Source organism: Bufo gargarizans, chromosome 9, assembly GCF_014858855.1.
Source record: "Bufo gargarizans isolate SCDJY-AF-19 chromosome 9, ASM1485885v1, whole genome shotgun sequence".
NCBI classification, from domain to species: domain Eukaryota; kingdom Metazoa; phylum Chordata; class Amphibia; order Anura; family Bufonidae; genus Bufo; species Bufo gargarizans.
Genome location: NC_058088.1, coordinates 76,735,205 through 76,759,411, shown reverse-complemented (window position 1 = coordinate 76,759,411; position 24,207 = coordinate 76,735,205). Strand labels below are relative to the sequence as shown.

Sequence of the window (24,207 nt, the reverse complement as noted above, 5' to 3'; positions counted from 1 at the left end):
AAAGTACTTACAAATACATACAAGGCTGTCCATAACTTGTCCCCTCCCTACATCTCTGAGCTACTTTCCCGATACACCCCCACACGCACTCTCCGATCCTCACAAGACCTCCTTCTCTCCTCTCCTCTTATTGCCTCTTCCCACAATCGACTCCAGGATTTCTCCCGTGCATCCCCCATACTCTGGAACTCGGTATCCCAACAAATCAGACTCTCAACTACAGTGGAATCCTTCAAAAGAAACCTGAAAACCCACCTCTTCAGACAAGCCTGCAACCAGTGACCCTGCTGCCTCTATACCGCCATGACCAACTTAACCCGCACCTACTGTGTCCTTCTCCCATACCATGTAGATTGTAAGCCCTCACGGGCAGGGCCCTCTCTCCTTCTGTACCAGTTTGTAACTCATCTTGTTTATGATTAGTGCAATTGTCTGTATTATGTATGTGCACCCCTTATCATATGTACAGCGCTATTGAATGAATGTCGCTTTAATAATTAATAACAATAATAATAATAGAAAGTGAACTTTTTCTCCTTATAAGGCAAGAATTTGGTTACATACAACTGTATCTTTAAGAGTTTTATAAAATAGTAACAGAAGGCAATCTAACAAATTAGTAACAGATTTGTTTTATTTCTGAACCTTGAAATGCAACAATAAATTATACATTTTAAATAAAAGACTAACCCAGGTTATGTACTAAAACAAAATATGTTTTTAAAATTTTAAGGAACAAAGTGTACCTGGTACATAACAATCCTCAATACAAAACTACTACATCCAGTAATAATAAACTCCAAATAAAGTGCTTTTTAAATATTAAAATAATAAATGAATACCTATCCCAGGTTGATAAATAAAACCTTGGTTTTCAAAATTATAACCAAATAATACATTGCCTTAAAAAATATAATATTTTTTAGTTTAAGTAAAAAATAAAGTGCCCATTAAACGATTCAAACAATAGAAATGTAACAGATTAATGCACCAATAGAAGTCCTGGTCGTCCTCAGTTTTAGTGTTTCCACTCCTGGATACCTAAGTAAATTGAAAAGAAATATAAATAAATGTCTTATTATCCCAATAATAAGATTACTTACCGGAATCGCCAAAACGCATTCCACTATTTACTAAAGATTGGGTGCAGAGCATTTCTCAAAGAATTTTACCCATCTTTGGTCAACAGAATGTTCTTCATCAGGATCCAATGAGTGCAGAATTTTTTGAAGAATGGTGAACTCACTGAAGAGTTCATCACCATCAACATCTATGTTAAACATCTTCTGAATTTCACATACACTGTTGAATGTAAAAGTCTCTTTAGGTTTTAGACTAATAATGGCGATTTTCATTAAATAGGAATCTGATTCAAAATTAAATCGCTTCTCCAGATATAGTATACTTGAGTTGTAAACTTTAAAAGCATTTTGTTTAATGCCTCCTGTGAACTTGGTGGAAGATTCTTCAGTGCCTGGTTTACTCTGAAGCCAAAAAAATTCTCTGCTACCCGCGACTTAAGATTGTTAAGAACTTCATCAGGAATATGAAAGATTTCAGTCGACTGCATAGTGTCACTCTCCAGTTTTAAAATGGCAGGTTTAAATACATTCATAAAATTGTGAACAAAAAAAAGGAAACATTCATGGATTGTGAGTCCTGATTCTGGATTAAGACCATGTTCCTGAGACTTGATAAAATCCCAAATGAGAAGTGGACAGTTCTCTTCTCCCTTTTTAATAAAGTACATCTTCACAGCTGGCCAATTCTTCAACAACCGATCCAAAGCCATGAATAACGATAGCCATCGTGTTGGTACATGGCGTAAAAGTTTTTGATATCCCATATCAAGAAATTCAAAGCATGACTTTAGTTCTTTGACATGCTAAGGCTCCTTTCACACTAGCGTTCGCTGGTCCGCTCGTGAGCTCCGTTTGAAGGGGCTCACGAGCGGACCCGAACGCAGCCGTCCAGCCCTGATGCAGTCTGAATGGAGCGGATCCGCTCAGACTGCATCAGTCTGGCGGCGTTCAGCCTCCGCTCCGCTCGCCTCCGCACGGACAGGCGGACAGCTGAACGCTGCTTGCAGCGTTCGGGTGTCCGCCTGGCCGTGTGGAGGCGTGCGGATCCGTCCAGACTTACAATGTAAGTCAATGGGGACGGATCCGTTTGAAGATGCCACAATATGGCTCAATCTTCAAGCGGATCCGTCCCCCATTGACTTTACATTGAAAGTCTGGACGGATCCGTCCGAGGCTATTTTCACACTTAGCTTTTTTTAGCTAATATAATGCAGACGGATCCGTTCTGAACGGAGCCTCCGTCTGCATTATTACGATCGGATCCGTTCAGAACGGATCCGATCGAACGCTAGTGTGAAAGTAGCCTTAGCACTGCAGGAGAACTCATTGTAAACTTTAATTATGAAGGCTTCCACATCTAGCGTCAACCTTTTGCATCCATGTTTTGCAGTATTACGCAACAGATGGCAGTTGCATCCTGCAGCCCAGTGGCGTAGGGATCGCCATAGCAACCATAGCAGTGGCTATGGGGCCCTACGCCACTGGGGGCCCGTCCGGACCGCATGCTTTTTTTTTATTTTTTTATTTTTTATTTATTTTTTTTTTATTAATACACTCACACAGGCAGCCAGCAGCCAGGCCCGACCGCCCGCCCACTGGGCGGGGCGCGGGCGGTCCGCGGCTCGGGCCTGGCTGGGGGGAAGGAGGAGAGGACAGTGAGTGGACTGTAGAACTGTTGCACTAGCACTGCCGGCTGCCACACAACTTAAGGAGTGTCTGGAGAGACTGGAGAACATGAGGTAGGCGGACGCGGTGGAGGGGGCCGGAACGGGGGCGTAGCAGAGGCGGAGCCAGGCTGGCACCAGCGCCGCAGACCGCACTGCACTTGCCTCTGTGGAAATTGAAGAGAAGCGCCGTAATCTCGCACAGGCGCACTGGCAGAGGCATCAAAGTGCGCATGCACTGTCTTCCTGGCCTCTGCCAGTGCGCCTGTGCGAGATTACGGCGCTTCTCTTCAATTTCCACAGAGGCAAGTGCAGTTAATAAATTAGGTAGGAAGCGGCTCTTGGTGGGGGGGATATCTGTGGAGGACACTGAAGGGGGGGGGATCTGTGGAGGACACTGAAGGGGGGGATCTGTGGAGGACACTGAAGGGGGGGGATCTGTGGAGGACACTGAAGGGGGATCTGTGGACGACACTGAAGGGGGGGATCTGTGGACGACACTGAAGGGGGGATCTGTGGACGACACTGAAGGGGGGATCTGTGGACGACACTGAAGGGGGGGATCTGTGGACGACACTGAAGGGGGGATCTGTGGACGACACTGAAGGGGGGGATCTGTGGACGACACTGAAGGGGGGATCTGTGGACGACACTGAAGGGGGGGATCTGTGGACGACACTGAAGGGGGGGATCTGTGGACGACACTGAAGGGGGGGATCTGTGGACGACACTGAAGGGGGGATCTGTGGACGACACTGAAGGGGGATCTGTGGACGACACTCAAGGGGGGATCTGTGGATGACACTGAAGGGGGGATCTGTGGAGGACACTGAAGGGGGATCTGTGGAGGACCCTGAAGGGGGATCTGTGGAGGACCCTGAAGGGGGGATCTGTGGAGGACCCTGAAGGGGGGATCTGTGGAGGACCCTGAAGGGGGGATCTGTGGAGGACCCTGAAGGGGGGATCTGTGGAGGACCCTGAAGGGGGGATCTGTGGAGGACACTGAAGGGGGGATCTGTGGATGACACTGAAGGGGGGATCTGTGGATGACACTGAAGGGGGGGTCTGTGGACGACACTGAAGGGGGGAGATCTATTGGACGACACTTAGGGGGGGGGATCTGTGGACGACACTTAGGGGGGGTGTCTGTGGACGACACTTAGGGGGATGTTCGGGTGGGAGGTCCTGGAGGGCTGTTTGGATGGGAGCTCTGGAAGGGGTGGGAGGTCCGATAGGTATGTGGGGGTGGGAGATCCGGGAGGGGGGGCCCATAATTTTTTTTGCTATGGGGCCCAGTCATTTCTAGCTACGCTCCTGCTGCAGCCAAAAGGTAAGAATTTTCTGACCTTAGGTTGGTATACACGGAGTGATGGATACCATAGTTCACAGATGCATTGTCTGCACCATAAGAAATAACTTGTTTGAGATCAAGCTGAAATGAGCTCAGAACCTGACGTATATGAGCAGGCATCAAATGTTTCATCAGCATCCTCATAAAAATCCAGCACTCTTTTCTGAACTCCCTTATCCATTGTGAAATACGTCACTGAAAGTCGAAAATATTTGGAGATGCCTTTGTTTGAAGCATCAAGCGAAATTGAAAAAGGTTTTCCACCTTGAATCTGCTTTACTACGGATTCAACTGAAGGAGACTAAAACATTTTGGACAATTGCTTCGCATTTTGTTCTTCCACAATGCATTTTCCTGGCAATCTGAGAGTCTGGAAAAACTTTTGAATAAAGTTTATTCGCACAGTCCTAAAAAAGAACTAAAAAAAATATATAGTAATAAAAAGTAAGTATATGCTATAGTGTAATCTAAAGATTATGTATGGATTTTAATATCTCTATATTCTGAGTGAACACATAATGTATTGCTAATATTGTACTATTACAAGGGGACTTTCACACTAGCGGCAGTGTGATTCGGCGGGCAGTTCCGTCGTCGGAACTGCCTGCCGGACCCGCCGATCTGGATGTGACTGAAAGCATTTGTGAGACGGATGCGGATCTGTCTCACAAATGCATTGCAAGAACAGATCCGTCTCTCCGCCTGTCATGCGGATAGACCGATCCGGTCTTGTATTTTTTTTCACAAGATCCGTCTTTAAGATGTTTCTTAATGCCGGCACTAAGTGTACTTTCACACTTGCAATGTTTGATTCCGGCAGGCAGTTCCGTTGCCTGATCAGGCAAACTGTATGCAAACGCATGTCATTTTTTCTGACTGGTCAGGCATTTTTCAGACTGATCTGATGATAAAATTTTTCTGTTGATAATTATTTTTTCTCATTTTTAAAGGTCTGCGCATTATTTTGAATACCGGATCCGGCACTGATACGTTCCTATGGGGAAAAATGTCGGATCCGGCATTCAGACAAGTCTTCCGTTTTTTTGGGCCGGAGATAAAACCGTAGCATGCTACGGTTTTCTCTTTTGCCTGATCAGTCAAAATGACTGAACTGAAGACATCCTGATGCAAACTGAACGGATTACTCTCCATTCAGAATGCATGGGGATATGCCTGATCAGCTATTTTCCGGTATAGAGCCCCTGAGACGGAACTCTATGCCGGAAAAGGAAAACGCTAGTGTGAAAGTACCCTAAAATAGTTTTTCTTTTTATCAAATACCATAAATAATCAGTAAAAATACATTAGCTATACTGTTAGAATAATGCAAATGATGTGAAGTAAACTAAATTACTACTACTAGGAAAAGGTTGAATTATAACAATCAGAAAATAACTCACCTGAGACAAATAGCTTCGATGAGATGTAACCCCATGATAGATTAGGATGATTTCAGCAGCAAGGACTTTGTCTTTTTCCACTTTTGCAGAGTATCTGATGTTTTCTGAGCATGGATAGCTTGCTTGTGACGGTCTGAATTTTGGAGAGCTTTAAGGCCATCATATGTCACCTTGAATGTAGTGCGACACACACGGCATCTTCCCAATGTATTATCACCTTGTTCCTTTACAAGCCATGTTTCAAATTCAGCATTTTCAAGCCACTCACCCCGAAACTTGCAAAGCCGCCTAGCTTTTTTACTAGTACAGGGATGTTGCTCATCCTCTGAAGACAGGATATGATTACTGTTGATAAAATACATTACATTTTAAATGTTGTATTATAACTTGGAGTGTATGTCTGAACCATTTACAATGTGCCAGATTTGTAGAATCCACTTAAGACAGAGTAGCCAAGTGGGATGCAGGTTTAATATTATTAGAATATATATATTATACACACACACTATATTACCAAAAGTATTGAGACGCCGGACTTTACATGCACATGAACTTTAATGACATCCCAGTCTTAGGCCTCATGCACACGAGCGTGCCGTTTTTTGCGGGCCGCAAACCACGGACGATGTATCGGTGCATTGTAGGCGATACCATATTTTGGGTATAGAATACGAGTACCTGTATTTTTTTTCCAGGTACTCGCTAATACCGAGTACCGATACTGGTACTTTTGTACCATAACTATTAGGAAGGCGGGCGGCGGATCATGACCCATCGCCTGGCTTCCTACTTTCCCGTGAACACGGCGTTCAAGTGAAAGAACACCGGCTCCAGAGGCAACATCGCTTCCTGACCAATCAAGAAGTGGGGAGGCGAGTCATGATTTCAATCCACTTCGTGTTTGGCTAGAAAGCCGGATTCACTTTTTTGTAGGCAGCGTACCTTCCTGACCAAGCAGGAGGCCGGGACGTGAGTCATGACATGCTGCCCAGCTTGCTGATTGGTTAGGGAGCCAGGCTGCCTAGCAACAAGTGAAGCAGGCTTCCTAGCCAATCTGTTGCTATAGGGTGGATGGAGGACTTCACCAAGCAGCTGATGCGGGCCAATCTGAAGGCTAGCCAAAGGCAAGTGATGTGGCAACAGGAGCAGGAAAAGCTTATGGGCGGGTTGGACAAAGAGACATCCCAACCCAAGGCGTTTCCCATGGTAACTGCTGTGCTGAGGAACTGGGCAGTAACCTCATGACCAGGGAAATCCCCAGACCTCCGGTCTGAAGAAGAGGGGGGATATGTGGTGATGTGAACAGTGAAATGTGTGAGAAAGTCCCAGAAGGGGTGTATATCTCACCCAGGTTCCTCAATTGGGTGAGGTAAATAAGATTCAGGATGGTACTGGCTTCAGCAAACATAGTTGCTGAAGCTATTTTTCTTTAGTAGTTCATGGGCTGGATTTTATTGTACTGGGGAAGGTAGGCTTAGTAGTGGGACCTCCCCAGTCCACCCCATTCCAGGGCCTGTTTTCACCTAAGCCTGAGGGATCTCCAGGTGTCATCTGGGATCGTTAAGGGGAATTAAAAACCTGTCCCAGGCTGTCAGTTTAGGGGAAGAGAGAGTGACTTTGTAGCAGAGACCTGCCGAGGCTCTGCGTGGTCAGTCAGGAGGACTGAGAGGCCACAAGGCTATGCGACGCCTGACCACTTCCCTGGTTGGACTATTTGGCTAAGTGAAGCCGGACCGACTTGCATGTGAGAACGGTGCTCTACAAGAAAGGTAGGGATGTATTTTGTTGATGCTGAAGTGCCATAATAAATCACAAATTTGAACCGTAAACTTGGTGTCTGGCAAATAAGTCTGTGAGCGCGACCTCTTGAAGTAAAGCGATCCCTTACAATAGATAGATAGATAGATAGACGGACAGATATGGAGACAGACAGATAGATAGATATGAGGTGAGGAGGCCGATAAGGTAGAAACTGATCAGTCCACAGATAGTTAATACCGCCGTCATGTTGTAAGATTCCTTCCGGAGAGAGACATTGACTTCCAGCACGGTCATATAAATGGCATTTGGGAGAAATTTTTCTTTCAACAAGACAAGTAAAAATGCTTTATGTTATCATTAGCGGCTAGAAACTAATGGATAAACACAAATGTTCTTCCACATTGTTGTTGATAGTGTCATTTAGAAGTATATTCAAGCTGATTTAGCAGATGGCATGTACACAGAATCTTATATCACTTCTACATACACTGAACATCATGTTGAATTCGAGCCAAATTTTTATGGTAATTTCAGAATGATGATCAATAGATCTTGTTCATGGGGAATAGGCCACTGGATGAGTGAAACAAGATCACATCACTAAAATGCGTTTGACCATTTTCAGGTCACTAAGATTAACTTTGTCATATTAGAAAATATAGACACGAAATATTGAAACTCAATTGGAAGCTAAAAATGAGATATTTGAAGAAAATCATGTTTTTTTTATTTTTTATTCCATAATATTGAACTTTTGTTAGGTACAAGCATGGAAAACCCCTTTAAGGCCCCTTTCACACAGGCGAGTTTTCCGCGCGGGTGCAATGCGTGAGGTGAATGCATTGCACCCGCACTGAATCCAGAACCATTCATTTCTATGGGGCTGTGCACATGAGCGGTCATTTTCGCACATCACTTGTGTGTTGCGTGAAAATCGCAGCATGCTCTATATTGTGCGTTTTTCACGCAACGCAGGCCCCATAGAAGTGAATGGGGCTGCGTAAAAAATTGCAAGCATCCGCGGATGCGCTGCGATTTTCACGCATGGTTGCTAGGATGGAAGTCTATTCACTGTATTATTTTCCCTTATAACATGGTTATAAGGGAAAATAATGGCATTCTTTAATACAGAATGCTTAGTAGAAGGTCAATTGAGGGTTAAAAAAATAATAATAATTAATTCACCTCCTCCAATTGATCGCGTGCATAGCTGCCGGTCTCCTGTTCTTTCTTCAGGACCTGTCAAAAGACCTGTGGTGACGTCACTGGGCTCATCACATGGTCCATCACATGGTCCATCACCAACGATCAATTGGAGGAGGTGAGTTAACAATTTTATTTTTTTTAACCCTCAATTGACCTTTTACTATGCATTCTGTATTAACGAATGCTATTATTTTCCCTTATAACCATGTTATAAGGGAAAATAATAAAATTTACAGAATACTGAACCCAAACTCGAACTTCTCTGAAGAAGTCCGGGTTCAGGTCTGGGTACCAAACATGCTGATTTTTCTCAAGCGCGTGCAAAATGCATTAAAACGCTTTGCACTCGCGCGGAAAAAATCGTGCATGTTCCCGCAACGCACCCGCATCTTTTCCCGCAACTCCCATGTGAACTCAGCCTAAGGGAATCACTCCTTGCAGTCTACGGTATGGTAACACAATCTAAGAATACTTGTGGCCTTACAGCTTCCCAGTATCTCCAAATGTCATGTAATATATCATAATATTTTATCTAAATTATGTCAAATGTGTAGGTATTATCGAGTACACGACCGCATTTTCGGTCCCTTTCCAATCCACATTTTTTGCAGATCAGATGCGGACTCATTCGTTTCAAAAGGGTCGCAAGAATGGGACATTTTTACAGATGACATGTTCTGCAGATCCACGATTTTCAGACCTCAAAATGGAAACAAGGCCTTAAAGAGGACATGTCAAATCTCCTGGCTTGTTCTTTAGTAATTCCTTGTATTCCCCATAACATAACAGAGTTTCTTATGCATTGTAGCGCAGTGATGGCCACAAATGCGATCATCGGGAGCAGGCAGTTCAGAGAACAGCCCAATGAAGGCCCCCAACTGCCTGCTCCCGGTGACCGCATTTGTTTCAGACCGGCTCGCGGCGCAGGCACAGGTAAGGACTTACCTGTGCATCGCCGGACTTGTGAGTTAAGATGGCAGCCCGCATGTGTTCGAGGGCGAACACGGCGAACTGGCCATCACTGTTGTACCGTTCCTCTGCTGTTCCTAATAGAAATGTATGTATACTGTATATTGACAACTGAGAGTCACTAGTTGATGGTGTGTCTATACCCCGTCTAACAGTGCCCAATCACTGCTGCCTTTGTTCAACTGTGCAGGGAGACTAGTAATGCCCAATTGCAAGTTTATTTTTACATTTCCAGGAGTAATATCAGAGGAACAGCACAATACAGAGTTATAAGAGATGATCCAAAATTATTATTAGGGATTTAGACAAAGGGCCGGTTTTAGACAAAATGTGTCCCTGGGCAAAATCAAAAGTGGGGCCCTAAATCTTGTAATAATGTACTAACAAAACAGTTACATTCTGTCGATTCCGGCCCTCCCTCACAGATTTACACCCCGTAAAGCTCCTCACATAGTTCTTCACCCTCATGGCCGCAGAATACGCCACATGCCCCCTCCCCTCACAGCAATGAGTTCCCTTTACTCACGGCAACTGAGAGTGTTAAAAACCGGAAGCGTAGGATTCCTCTTCAGGCGCGATTTCCCCCAGTGGATATTGGGGAAAGCACCCTGTTCTGTAAATAAGCCGCAGCCTGTACTAGGCTTCTAGGCTTATTGTTAGTATATTCCAGTTGAGGCCACTAGATGGCAGCACTGAACTGTGATATAGTGATTTCTATACAGACTAATGGAGCAATTTACATCTGATGATTGTAAATTGTGGTCCACTTGGGGGACTTAACAAAAAGTTTTAAAAAAAGTTTAAAAAGTTATGTATATGCTGTGAAGATACGAGATGTGCAGCACCTGAAACTATGGATACTGGAAGCCTGTGCTAGCATTTCTCCTGCGGTGTTGCTATCAGTGTGGGAAGAGTGGGAGAAGAGGGTTGCATTGACAATCCAACACAATGGGCAGCACATTGAACACATTTTATAAGTGGTCAGAAACTTGTAAATAACTCATGAAAGAATAAAGTTACATTAAAACCAAGCACACCATTGTTTTGTTTTCTTGTGAAATTCCCAATAAGTTTGATGTGTCACATGACCCTCTTCCTATTGAAAAAACAAAAGTTGGATTCAAAATGGTCGACTTCAAAATGGCCGCCATGGTCACCACCCATCTTGAAAAGTTTCCCCCTCACATATACTAATGTGCCACAAACAGGAAGTTAATATCACCAACCATTCCCATTTTATTAAGGTGTATCCATATAAATGGCGCACCCTGTAGATAGTTGTAAGTTCGAATCCCCACAGAAACATTTAAAAAAATAACATCTAAATTAGATTGATATACAAATAGGGCAGTGATGGTGAACCTTTTACAGACCGAGTGCCCAAACTGCAACCCAAAACCCACTTATTTATCGCAAAGTGCCAACATGGAATGTAACCTGAATCCTACAGTCCACTTTAGTATATCTTCCATGTACTTTATCATTTAGCTATAATAGCCTGCCTACATTCAGTGCGCTCCCTGTGCTGTTCATAGTGCGCCCTGTGCTGATGAATGGCAGGAAATGTCTAAGGCATATTGGTACACCATAGACTTTTTCCAGGGTGCGGGTGCCCACAGAGAGGGCTCTGGGTGCCACCTCTGGCACCCGTGCCATAGGTTCACCATCACTTATATAGGGTATTCCCAAGGATAGTGACCATGCTTGGGAATACCCCTTTCATGTTCATAACACTGACTCCATATGCGGAGCAGGGACTCCTAAGCCGGGAAATTCCCCACTCTGGAGTCCAGACTGTGTCTGCAGGGACTGAAGCAGGGGGCCCCTTAGAGGATCGGGGGCCCTAGACAATTACCCAATTTCTACCCTATCGCCGACCCTGTACACAAGGAAAACAGGCGTCAGGTCCTCGTTAAGGAAAATATATCACCTTCTTTCTGAATTAGAACTACCGGTATATACTGAGATAAACTTTTTCCATTCTATAATTATTAGTTTAATTCTATTTCTTAATATGATTATGGGGCAGCTATCTTATCTGAGCCAAAAGTACCAGAGATTTGCTCTAGAATAGGCACACAAACATAAAAAACCTCCAGAAGCCAGAATAGAGTCTATTGGCTTCTATGGGAGAGAGTTGTGAGTATGCTCAGTGACATATGCAGTGGTCACTGTGCAGGTAGGTAGAGGAGAAAGGAGAACCGGAATTGTCCCCCATGGCATACTTACCATGGAGTGGGTGCCAGCTGGCTACTGAAATTCTCCTGCTTCCAGACTTAGATTCAAAGCAATTTCCTGCCTCCACCGCAGCTACCACTGAGTTCAATAGTAAATGTATAAAATCCTATACACTGAGCTCCCTCTAGTGGTGGCTGTCAGCAGCTAATTTTGTAACGTACTGTGGGAAGAAAAGCAGAGGATTTATAGCTGCAGGAGGAGATTTAATAATGTATTTGTAGCAGTGGTGTACATATGAAGTGTCTGTTCCACTTTTTTTGACATAGAGATTAGCTAAAGAGGGTGAGGAGGAGCACAACTTTTGCAATTAAGAAATTCTTTCCCTTAAAAAATTCCTACGTGGCTTATACTATGTAGACAAGCACCACGTCCCCTTCAAACAGCTGATTGGACCCCCACCGATCTGATATTGGTAGCCTATCCTAATGTTAGGCCATTAACAATCTGAAGCCAAGATACAGCTTTAAGGACATGGGGGGATTTATCATTCACCTTATGCCTCTTTTTGGCATAGAAAAGTCACAAATCTACCCGACTTTTCTACTTGCAATCTGCATATCTGCCTTCGCCAGGTTTACGGGAAGGGTACATGGTGAGAGAGTAGTGTGGGCGTTGCAAGGGTGGGGCCATTGGGCATGGTTAAATCATTCCGGCGCGCTTAGAGCCAGAGGAGGCATGACATGCCTCCTCCGGCAGCCAGAGGCATAGCTATAAGTGGTGCAGAGGTAGCAGTCACTACCAGGCCCAGGAGCCTGAGGGGGCCATATAAGAAGACACCGGTATTATAAAAAGTGCCTAATGGAAGGGCTCTGTCACAGATTTTTCAATGGTGGCCAAAATCTCCAAGTTACACTTCTGGCTGGAGGGAAGGGGTTAGGTCAAGATTTTCGCATGGAGAGGGGGACAGGGGTGGCGTTTCAATTTTTGCCTCAGGCAGCAGGATGGCTATGTGCTCCCCTGCCCCTGGCAACAAAGCACTGAGGGAAGGGGGGCCCCAAACTGAACTCTTGCACCAGGGCCCATGAGCCTTTAGCTACGCCCCTGCCGGCAGCGCAGGCCCTATGAAGGCCGGCATAGCACTCACCGCTCTTGATAAATGAGCGTCTTAGTTCTTACTTGCCATAATCTGGTTTTCCTTCACTATGATCTGCAAAGTAAGAAGGACAGTTACTTGATTTTGTAGATTATTAGTACTTCAGCGATGCATCATATAATATAATATGGTCTTAGGTTACTTTTACATGGCCCATAATGAGCGCCCTGATGGTTAATATAGTGAGTCGATTGGTACTCCAATTACATGGAGAAATCATTGGTACTGTTAATGCTGTTTTTCATTCACATACTGTTCCATTATCATCGGCTGCATGTCTCTATTTACATGGAGTGAAGTGCTGCCGACAAGCAGTCATTTTCATTTCTGTATAGAGAAAAGCGAGCATTTGCATTTCTATAGGCTGATCTGTGACGTGTTTACATAGGGCAATGATCTGGAACAAATATTCATATGATTCATATGACGTACATTTGTTCATGTAATCATCAGCCCGTGTAAAAGGGCCTTCGATGTTTTGAGTTTCTTTAATTATTACACCAAGGACTTGTGATATTAAAAAATACATTTCCAATTAATAAAAACGATTTTTATTGTGTTTTAACAACAGTTTCTTTCTTCTCAATAATCTTTTTATTGAGTACATGGCAATTGTAACAGTTGTGGAGTAACAATACAATGTTAAAGGGATTTTCCATGAGTAGAATACTGAGTAATAGGTCAGCAATAGCTGATTGGTGGTGGTCTAACACCCAGCACCCCCACCGATCAGCTGTTTGTACTATAGCACTACGAAAATGACGCCTTTTAAGCATTAGACCTCTCTGCAAGTCAACATAACCTGCAGCTGGGCGGTCTACCGGAGCCATGGACAGAACCACGTGTGGTGTGCACACTGAGGAGATGCCGTCAGGATTGCGGCTGCTGTTGGGATACACCACAACTGCCCTAGACAGGAGCACACATTCATAGTAGGTGGTAAGGCTGAGTTCACATCAGCATTCAGCCTTTCCGTTCTTCTTCTCCACTATAGGAGCAGAAGAACGAAAAGGACATATTCGGCACATAACTAAGCCTACGGACCCTATATACTATAATGGGGTCCGTTAGGTTTCCGCTCAAAGGAAAATTTTTGAAGTGGAGATAAAAGTCCTGCATGCATCCTAACAAAAAATATCCAGGCCATATAGATCATAATGGTGGGTCGAACAATAATTGTTTCAAAGCTTGTATCACAAGGCCTAGCAGAGGTAGAGATGACACATTGAAGTAAGTACATGTGGTGACTCCTCTGCTTAGGGGTCACACCATTTGTGGTTCTAACTCCACATTTAGTAAACAAATTCCTTTTATCACATTTTACACGGTCTTTAGTAGCAGAGTTTTTTTTTTTATTATAGAAGAACTCCCAGTAGACCATTTATTCTGTGGCTGGTGGAAATTTACATTAGATATACAATAGGAAACTTAACAAAACTGGGGGATAACTTGCAATAAAGAAGTGAGCTGTCACTCCACTGTCACTCTGGTTCCCCTCGGTGGGGGCTTTTTACCCGGCAGTAGCAGTGATGTCATGTCTACAACACATGACTGCTGCAGCCAATCACTGGCCTCAGAAGTGCACTGAGCATTAGTTGTCAACAGGACACCACCACTGCAGTTGGGTAAACAGGATACCTCTGGGCATGTTGCTGGTGCTGTGTATGTGAGGGCATGGGGTAGGTTCCTGGTATTGTGAGTAGAGATGAGCGAATTTTTTAAAAATTTGATTTGCCCGGTTTGTCGAATGTTTTGAAAAAATTTGGTTAAATCCGAATTTATTCACGCTATTTTCTGGTTGTAAAGAGCATTTATAGTGGTGTAGAACATTGTGCCTTGCAGTAACACGCATAGGGAGTCTGCTGTGGTAGTGAAACAATACTATGAGTCAGTATGACATGCAGATGACAGGCGTCGCTCTTAGAATTACTGCGCACTTCACTTATTTGGGCAGTCACAGGGCCAAAACTGACCAAATAACTCACATATGAACTCAGCCTTACAGCTCAATGTTAGCGCCAAGTAGAAGCGCACTCTTTTTACACCATCGTCAGCAGATTCCACATAGATGCCTACAGAACAAGTAGAGCCCCCCGACAGAGTGGAGAGGGTGTCAGCAGTAAGTTTGTGTCGCCATCAGTAATTATTTTGCCCTTCCTCTGATCCGTCAGAACAATAACTCACAAAAAACAGATCCTGCCTGTTGAGCATCCGCCTTCACTCGGTCAGCATTTGGTCAGTAATCCATCAGTATTGCTAATGCCCAAAAAAACAGAAGTGGATCCAAAACAGAGATGACATGTGAATGGAATATTTGCATGTCTTCTGTGTTTTGTACCCATTCCTGCTTTTGGCTACCAAATCACAAGCCAATTCTGATGGGACCATACAGGTCTTACAGCTGCTACACAGACAGGATCCGTAGTGCGTCTCATTTTTCCTTACTTCTGACAGATCAGAAGAAGGGTCAAATAAATGATGATGTCAGCCAGGCTGAAAAGCAAAATAGTGGTCCAGCCATGAAGTGGGGAGGGTGGGAACAGCATGAGAAGTCCACAGAGTGGCCCTATGTCATAGTGGTGAGGTGAAAGCAGCATGAGGAGACCACAGAGTGGCAAGGTGATATAGTGTGGAGGTGAAAGCAGCATGAGGAGACCACAGAGTGGCAAGGTGGCAGCAGCATCAGGAGACCGCAGAGTGACACAAGGACACAGTGTAGAGGTGGCAGCAGCATCAGGAGACCACAGAGTAGTACAATGACACAGTGTGGAAGTGGCAGCAGCATCAGGAGACCACAGAAGAAACCGGTCTCTGTTGTCAAAGTGTTGGTGTGGCACCATGGATAATCTAGTCTGATGCATCAGGCATTGGTGGGTGGAAATCCTGGCTGATCTACGCCTGATTCATTTTGACAAAGGTCAGTCTCTCCACATTTTGGGTGGACAGACGAGTTCTTCTTGGGGTAACTATGGCCCCCGCTGCACTAAACACCTGCTCTAATGCAACACTACTGACCGGGCAGGACAGCTTTTCCAGGGCAAACTCTGCCAGTTGCGGCCACAAATCCAGTTTGGCTACCCAGTAGTCCAGCGTTCCTGTTCCAGGACATGAAGCAGTGGAATGACATCATTGATCCCGTAGTCCTGGAGACTGACAAATGACTTGGCCTCCTCAAAAGGCCTGAGCAAACGTCAGGTGTCACGCATGAGCTGCTACTGGCTAACATCAAAGTTACACAGGGGAGTACTCCTGTCCGCTTGGATCATCAAGAAATCATTTATGGCCTTTCTTTGTTCGTATAGTCGGTCCAACATATGGAGGGTGGAATTCCAATGGGTGGAAACGTCCCATATTAGCCTATGTTGGGAGATGCCGTACTGCTGCTGCAGCTCAAGGAGGGTGTGCTTTGCGGTGTACAAGTGGCTGAAGTGCGTGCAAAGTTTCCTGGCCATTTTTTGTCTTGCAGATTGGTGGAAGACTTCAGGAACCACCTGACCACCAGATTGAACACATGTGCCATGTAGGGCGCTTGGCTCAGCCCTCCTTGACACAGTGCCGACACCATGTTCTTCCCGTTGTCGGTCACCATGGTTCCGATTTTGAGTTGTCGCAGAGAAAGCCAGGATTCGATTTCTTGAGGAAGGACATGGAGCAGTTCCTCCCCTGTGTGACTCCGTTCACCCAGGCAAACGAGGTGCAGAACAGAGTGATACCGCCATGCCCTGCACATGTGGTATGCTGGAGGGGCACTGTGAATTGTCCCTGCAGTGGGGGTTGAGGACACGGTGGAGGATGAGGAGGCAGAGGCGGACATTGTCGCAGGACCAACGGCGTCACAACATGAAGGCGTAAGCAGCATCATCTGGCCAAGTTGCTGGTGTGGCTGTGCAGGAACCACATTCACCCAGTGGGCTGTAAAGGACATGTATTGTCCCTGACCGTAGTTATAGCTCCACACGTCGGTGCTGCCGTGCACTTTGGCAGACAAAGACAGGCTCAAAGACTGGCCCACCTTCTACAGTCGTGGCCAAAAGTTTTGAGAATGACACAAATATTAGAATTCCACTTTGTCAGCTTTGATTCACTCATCTCTAATTGTGAGACATGTGGCAGGCACTCTGTATGGCAAGCATGGTGCTATATTTTTAAGTCTTGTGTGTATCACTGTATATAAGGGCATACAGCTATGTCACACCCAATTATCCCAGATCCAGTGGGACACTCCCAGAGTTCTAGTACCAAATCTCTGTCCAGGGAGCATGACGTATGTATGAAAATTTATACTGGAGTAGTGTTAAGGGGTCTTGTAAGCTGCAAATCCAAATTGGCACTTCTCTGTCTGACATACTGTTAGATCAAATAAATAAAAAGGAAATTAAAACACTCCAAAAAAGTCTGTAATTTTCTCACTTCACTACACAACGGCTAATAAGACCTTTTTTTCCCCACTAATACACACAAAAAAGGGCAAATATATTTTTTATTTTTCGACTAATACATGAGAAAAAGGGCTTTAGAACATATAACTGCTCCACTGACCGACAAAAATATATATTTTCTTTTTCCACTAATACACGCCACAAAAGGCTTTGGAACATATAACTGTACTGCTGACCGGCATATATATTTTTTATTTTTCCATTAAGGGTTCTCTCACACGAGCGGATCCCGTGCGGGTAATCCGCTGTGTGAAAGAGAGCCAAGCCCCGCTCCGGACAGCAGAGACACGGATCATTAACATGATTGATAATGCTCCATGCCTCTCTATGACCTTTTTACCGCAAAATCACGGTGACAAATTTATCTCACTGTCCAGATTTATAGGGCTGTGACATCCCAGGGCCGGCTGGCTGCTGATTGGCTGCATGCATAGCATTATGGGTGATACTGCCTTCCCAGAGTTCCTTGCTCCATGTCCTCACACGTGCAGCAGCTATTTTAGGAAAACATGCGATTCGTTACCACGAAGCGTGAGGAAATATGGCTTCGGTGCAAATTGAATTTTTCCTGAAATTCGGATCGAATTCCACTTTGTCAGCTTCTAGTACCAAATCTCTGTCCAGGGAGCATGACGTATGTATGAAAATTTATACTGGAGTAGTGTTAAGGGGTCTTGTAAGCTGCAAATCCAAATTGGCCTGTAGCCAACCAGATGCCTGGAAAAATGGCACTTCTGCACCAGGCCACATGCAGCATATCAAATGACAATGCCATCAGATGTTTAATCACTTGGTGTGGTGTTCAATTCTCCCCACCACCTGCCTACTGTTGAAAGATGTGCTCCTCCTGCAGAGACTTTTCAGGTCTCTCCATTCTGCAGACTCCCGTGGTGATGAGACGGTTGGGGCCGGTTGCTTCTACAATCAATTGATGTGTAAGGAGTTGATAACATTTAAATTTGTGGGTGAGAGGCAGGGTGCATAGGAGATAATGAGCACTTCATCTCTACAGCAGGGTCTTCACTCCGCTAGTAGTGCCTCCATTCCACCTTTCCCCTAAATTCTCCTCTCTACTCTTTCAGTGCAGTGATGGTCTCCTTTATTCTCCCAGCTCCTCTCTACCCCTCTTTTTTTTAGAAATGTCCCATCTCCTGTAGTGCTGCCAGTCTCTCTACCTCTCTTGCAGTGGTGCCACCGCAATCTATCCCTCTCTTGCAGTACTGCCCCATCTGACTTCCCCTCTCCTGTAGAAATACCCCTCATCTTAGGCTACTTTTACACTTGCGGCAGAGAGATCCGGAACTGCCTGCCGCATCAGGCAAAATGAATGCTAACTGATGGCATTAGTAACTCTCCATTCAGAATGCATTAGGATAAAACTGATCAGTTCTTTTCCGGATTTGAGCCCCTAGGACGGAACTCAATGCCGGAAAAGAAAAACGCTAGTGTGAAAGTACCCTAAGACTGATCAGGATCCTTATCAGTCTTAAAAATGCCTGATCAGTCGAAAAAATGCATTGAAATGCCGGATCCGTCTTTCCGGTGTAATCCAGCAAAACGGATCCGGCATTTATTTTTTTCACCTTTTTTTCAGTCTGCGCATGCGCAGAACGGAAGGACGGATCCGGCATTCCGGTATTCTGAATGCCGGATCCGGCAAGTCTTCAGTTTTTTTTCGCCGGAGATAAAACCGTAGCATGCTGCAGTTTTCTCTTTTGCCTGATCAGTCAAAACGACTGAACTGAAGACATCCTGATGCAAACTGAACGGATTACTCTCCATTCAGAATGCATAGGGATAAAACTGATCAGTTCTTTTCCGGTATAGAGCCCCTGTGACGGAACTCTATGCCGGAAAAGAAAAACGCAAGTGTGAAAGTACCCTTAACCCTTTTATCCGGTGTCTCTTCTGCATTTCTTTCCTACAATAATACTTCCACCCTATCTACCTGTTCCTGTAGTGTTGCCTTCTCTATCTACCCTTCTCCTGTAGAACAGGCCGCTCTACATACCTCTGCCCTGCAGTACTGCCTCCTATATGTACCACTCTACTGCAGTACTAACCACTCTATATACCCTGGGCCAGCAGTTCTGGATCCTATATCTACCCCTCTCCTGCAGTACCAACTCTTCTACACATACTGTAAGGAGAAAAGCATTGGGACACACCTCTGAATCATTGAATTCAGATCTTTTATTCAGTCCCCTTTCAACACAATGTATAAAATCCAACCTCTAGCCATGCAGTCTACCTTTGCAAATATTTGAAAGAATGGGTTGTTCTAAAGAGCTCAATGAATTCAAGCATGGTCCTGTAATAGGATGCCACCACTGCAACAAGTCAGTTCATGAAATATCTTCTCTCCTACTGTAGATATTCCATGACTAACTGAGTGGTTTAGGAACCTCAGCAACCTAAGTGTTTAGGAACTTCTGTAACTTAGTCATGAAGTGCAGACCATGTAATGTTACAGAGCAGGGTTACCAAGTCCTGAGGCACATAGTGCATAAAAGTGACCAATGTTCTGCTGATTCGATAACTGTAGAGTCTAAAACCTCCTCTGACTTTAACAACAGTACAAAGGCATGGGTTTCCACAGCCGAGTAGCTGCATGCAAGCCATACATCACCAAGAACAACGCCAAGTGTCGGATGGAGTGGTGTAAATCACAATACTACTGGACACTGGAGATGAGGAAAGATGTTCTGTGATGACTCTTGCATCTCTATCTGGCAGTCTGATGGATGATGGAAGAGTCAGAGAGGAGAGATAATGTTTGTGGTTGTTTTTCATTGGGTGGCCTAGACCTCTTAGTTCCAGTGAAGGAAAATCTTAATGCTTAAGCATATCAAGACATTTTGGACAATTTTATGCTTCCAACTTTGTGGGAAAAGTTTGGGTAACGCTCTTTTCTGCTACAGAATTACTGTGTCCCGGTGCACAAAGCAAGGTCCATAAAGACATGGTTGGGTGAGTTTTATGTGGAAGAACTTGACTGATCTACACACTCCCTGACCTCAACCCCATCAAACAGATTTGGGATGAAGTAGAACAAAGATTGTGAGTGAGGTCTCCACAAATGGTCTTCTGGATGAATGGACAAAAATTCTCATAGACACATTCCAAAATCTTGTAGAAAGCCTTCCCAGCATCCAGAAGAGTAGCAGCTGTTTTATCTACAATGATGATACCAACATTATAATAATACCTATGGATTTAGGATGGGATGCCATAAAAGCTCCTGTAAGGTATAGGTGTACAAATAATTTTGTCCACATAGTGTATGTGTTCTGCAGTACACACTTCTATATCTACTCTCCTCCTACAGTACTAGCCCCTCTATCCACCAATCTTCTGTAGTAGACCCCCTCTCTATCTCTCCCTCTCCTGTAGTACTGACCCTTCTCCGTATGGTGCTCGGGAAGGTATTGGAGGCCCAATGTTGGCATTGGTTTTCCAGCGCAACAACAACCGGAGGCAGAAGGCTGAGTATGGCTTCAAAATCCTTTACTGTTGCTGTTCCAGTACTGCCTGGATCCCCGCTGCTCTCAACCTCTGGCTCCTATCTCGACATGCATTTCATGCCATTCACTTGCTGTGGTAGGTCACAGGACCCTGTGTGTCAAGACAGGCAAAGTTGGAACGGCAGTGATGGGAGATAGGTGGAGTTCAGTATCTCTTATTTTATGCTTTGAAAGGGCTTGTCTCACTTGAGCAAAATATATTCTCATGTAGACAAAGTTACCCGCTTCCTGCTCTCCCTCAAACTCTTTTATAGGAACCAAGTTTTCTTATTCTGGGGCCACTACTTAGGTTACTCTTGCACTGGGCCTGTTTCTTAACAGCATCGTCACTGTCTCAGTCTGGTCTTGCAAGACTACAGGGTTTTGTTCCATAGTCGCATGAGAAGCAGGCAGCTAAATACAAGCACCACAGCTAATTTTTTAAAGGGGTTTTCTATAAAAATGCATGGCAGTGCAGCTTAAAGGGGTTGTCTCAATTCAGCAAATGACATGTATGATGTAGATAAAGTTAATACAGGGCAGTTACTAATGTATTGTGATTGTCCATATTGTTTCCTTTGCTGGCTTGATTCATTTTTCCATCACATTATACACTGCTCCTATCCAGGGATTATGCATACTATGGGGCTTGTACACTATAGCTTTTTCCTATAGTATGCAAGCATGGCCACTACTACTGGACTGCAGGGTGTTTGTAACCCCTGGATATGAGCAGAGTATAAAGTGATAGAAAAGTGAATCAAGTCTACAAAGGAGGCAATACGGTCAATCACAATACATTAATTTAATATTGATGACATATCCTCAGAATAGGTCATCACTATCAGATCGGCGGTGGTAAGACACCCGACACCCTCATAGATCAGCTGTTTGAGCAGCGCGCACGTGCTGTGTCCCTCTTCTCTTCCTGCTCGCTGCTGTCTGTCTATGGGACAGAGCAGGAAGTGCTGGGATCGGTGGGGGTGCCGGGTGTCGGACCCCCGCCGATCTGATATCTGATATTGATGACCTATCCTGAGGATAGGTCATCAATAGAAAAAGCCCGGAGAACCCCTTTAACTTTGTCTACATGTCTGCCCTCTTTCATCTGTCTATAATTTGGAAAGTTTGTAATCTGCTTTGATTTCTTTGTAGACAGTTTTTAGACTTTGGGTTAATACCTGACATTTAGTTTCCGCTTTCATGTTCTTTCTATTTTGCGTATATTTTCTAATTATTTATTATAATACTGTATAAAACATAGCAGAAAAACATATTTTTGTCATTTATTTGCAAGCATTTCCTGCAGGTGGCAGGGCAGTCTTACCATAGACTGTACTGTAAGCTCTCCTCCCCCCATTCAGTCATTGTGCAGTTGGTAAACAGCTCTGTTCCAAAGGACACCTAGTACTGTTAACACATGCGGAAAATAAGCAACGTTACTGTGGTCAAGAGGGAAAAATACACAGCTTATATATGAAAATGACGGTACTTAAATCCTTTCCTAAATGATTTCTTTTGAAGCCTGTAAAACGAGATAAAGACAACTTCCTGAAGAGGAAATAGACTGAGGCTTGTTTCAGAGGTGGTGATTTTCCCAAGCCCTAACCTAGCTAGTGGGCCAAGCCAAGAGGATTGTGGTGGTCTGTGCCCTCTGGCATCTCCCTAATCCAGACAGGCACGGTCACCGGAATACTCACCTGTGTTGCCGGCGGTTTGTGCCTGCCAGCTTCTCTCTACACCAGGGAGCAGCAACCTTCGGCACTCCAGCTGCTGTGAAACTACAGCTCCCAGCATGCAAACATACACTCCCATAGATGTGAATGAACCATTCTTGGAGTTGTAGTCTCCTTCTCTACACCCTCCCGGCAGGCATAGGTGTCAGAGTCCGGTCCCATATAGAAGGCCGCTTCTGCCCAAATCTGTCTCCAGTCCTGCCTGCTAGTTTCTGCTCTGCATCCTTAGGGCGCGCGCTTTCCCTGGCTCTTAAAGGGCCAGTGAGCACAGCCTGATATGTCACCAGCCAATGACTACGTTCTGTGGGTTATTTAAAGGGCTTATTCCATGACTAATGTAAAAAAAAATAATCCAATATGATATAGTGCATGGCAGTCTCTTTCTAACAGACTTAGAACCAGCCCTGTACCTCACATGGATCCCGAGATCTTCCCATTCATTGCTCCAATTGCTCTCATAGATTTATTCCAAGCTGGCTGTTTAGTGGTTGTGCACTTTCTCAAATGAGCAAACAACAGGTGGCACTCTACATATATGTTTTATGGAATAATTCCGTGGCTATACTAAATTTTTAGTTACATGCAATTCCAAAAGTCTTCAGATTCAAGTGATAGTTTGACAAATGTATAATATTTTTCATGGGACAACCTCTTTAACCTCCTCACGACCGCCGTACGCAGGATTGCGTCTTCGCGGCGGTCGTGCTGTTCTGGGTGGACGCGCCGGTGCGTCCTCTCGCGAGACGCGAGATTTCCGGGTAAGCCTGCCCGCGCATGCGCATCGCGGGCCGGCAAAATTCAAAGAAGAACTTCGTCATCAACCTGCCGGCCACGATCATTGGCTGGCAGGTTGATGATTTTCAAAAAAACGAATCAGCAGCCAGATAACCCATCATATTAGTAAATATGATGGGGTTATATGGCTGCTGTGCTCCTCTGCTCCTTCTTTTGGTCGGTTGGTTCCAGGAGAGGAGCAGAGGAGCACACATCACTGTGAGTACCCACTACAGTACACTTAGCCCCCAGATCACCTCCCAGCACCCAATTAACCCTTTGATCACCCTGTCAATCACTAGTGAAAAGGAAAAAAAGTGATCAGTGCAAACTGTCACTTTTTTTTTTTCACTGTTATTGACCGTTAGGTTTTAGGTATAGTTTAGGTCCCTTGGTTAGGTAGTTAGCGATCAGTTAGCGCCCAGCCCACCGCACCGCAGTCCGTTATTCGCTAATTAGCGTATCGCTAATCAGCATTTGTACTTTTATAGTATCTGAAAGTGATCAAAACTGATCACGGTCAGATCTATAATAGTACTAGTCTCACTTTAGTTCGCCCTCCACCCAAAACGCAGTGTTTGCCCGATCAGGCCTGATCGGTCGCCCACACGTGCGTTTGCCCACGCCCGCCCCACCGCAGTGACAAAAAAATTATTTTTTTTTGATCACTGCACATTCACTTTACACGCACTGCGGCGATAAAAAAAGTTTTTATATATCAAAAGTTTTGATATATATAATCAGTTTTGATATTTTTTATCAACCGCAGCGGCCTCCGGTACTTCGCTAGGCTCCCCTTTGTAAGACAGGCTTGCTTTTTTTTTCTTGGGTAGTCTCAGGGAATACCCCGAAATTTAGTTGCCCACATGTCTAACAGGGGGTATTCTTCTGAAGAGGCCTACAGGCTTCTGACCCAGTCGGATGAGGAGTGGGAACCCTCATCTGATGAATCCAGCGGGTCAGAATACGAACCTGTAGAAAGCAGTGTCTC

General features: G+C 44.7%; 1 long non-coding RNA gene across 3 annotated transcripts; it reads right to left on the bottom strand.

The window, feature by feature from the left end:
• Positions 1-661: 661 nt before the first annotated feature.
• LOC122919549 lies at positions 662-22,651 on the bottom strand. 3 transcript variants are annotated; one of them, XR_006386801.1, is made up of 4 exons: positions 22,407-22,651; positions 22,034-22,116; positions 5,498-5,842; positions 662-1,041 (listed from the first exon to the last, which is right to left on the bottom strand). It is a non-coding gene; the product is annotated as an uncharacterized LOC122919549 (long non-coding RNA). The 3 variants fall into 3 exon arrangements; XR_006386799.1 differs by lacking the exon at positions 662-1,041 and adding an exon at positions 3,969-4,515; XR_006386800.1 differs by lacking the exon at positions 662-1,041 and having other exon boundaries at positions 5,282-5,842.
• Positions 22,652-24,207: the final 1,556 nt, after the last annotated feature.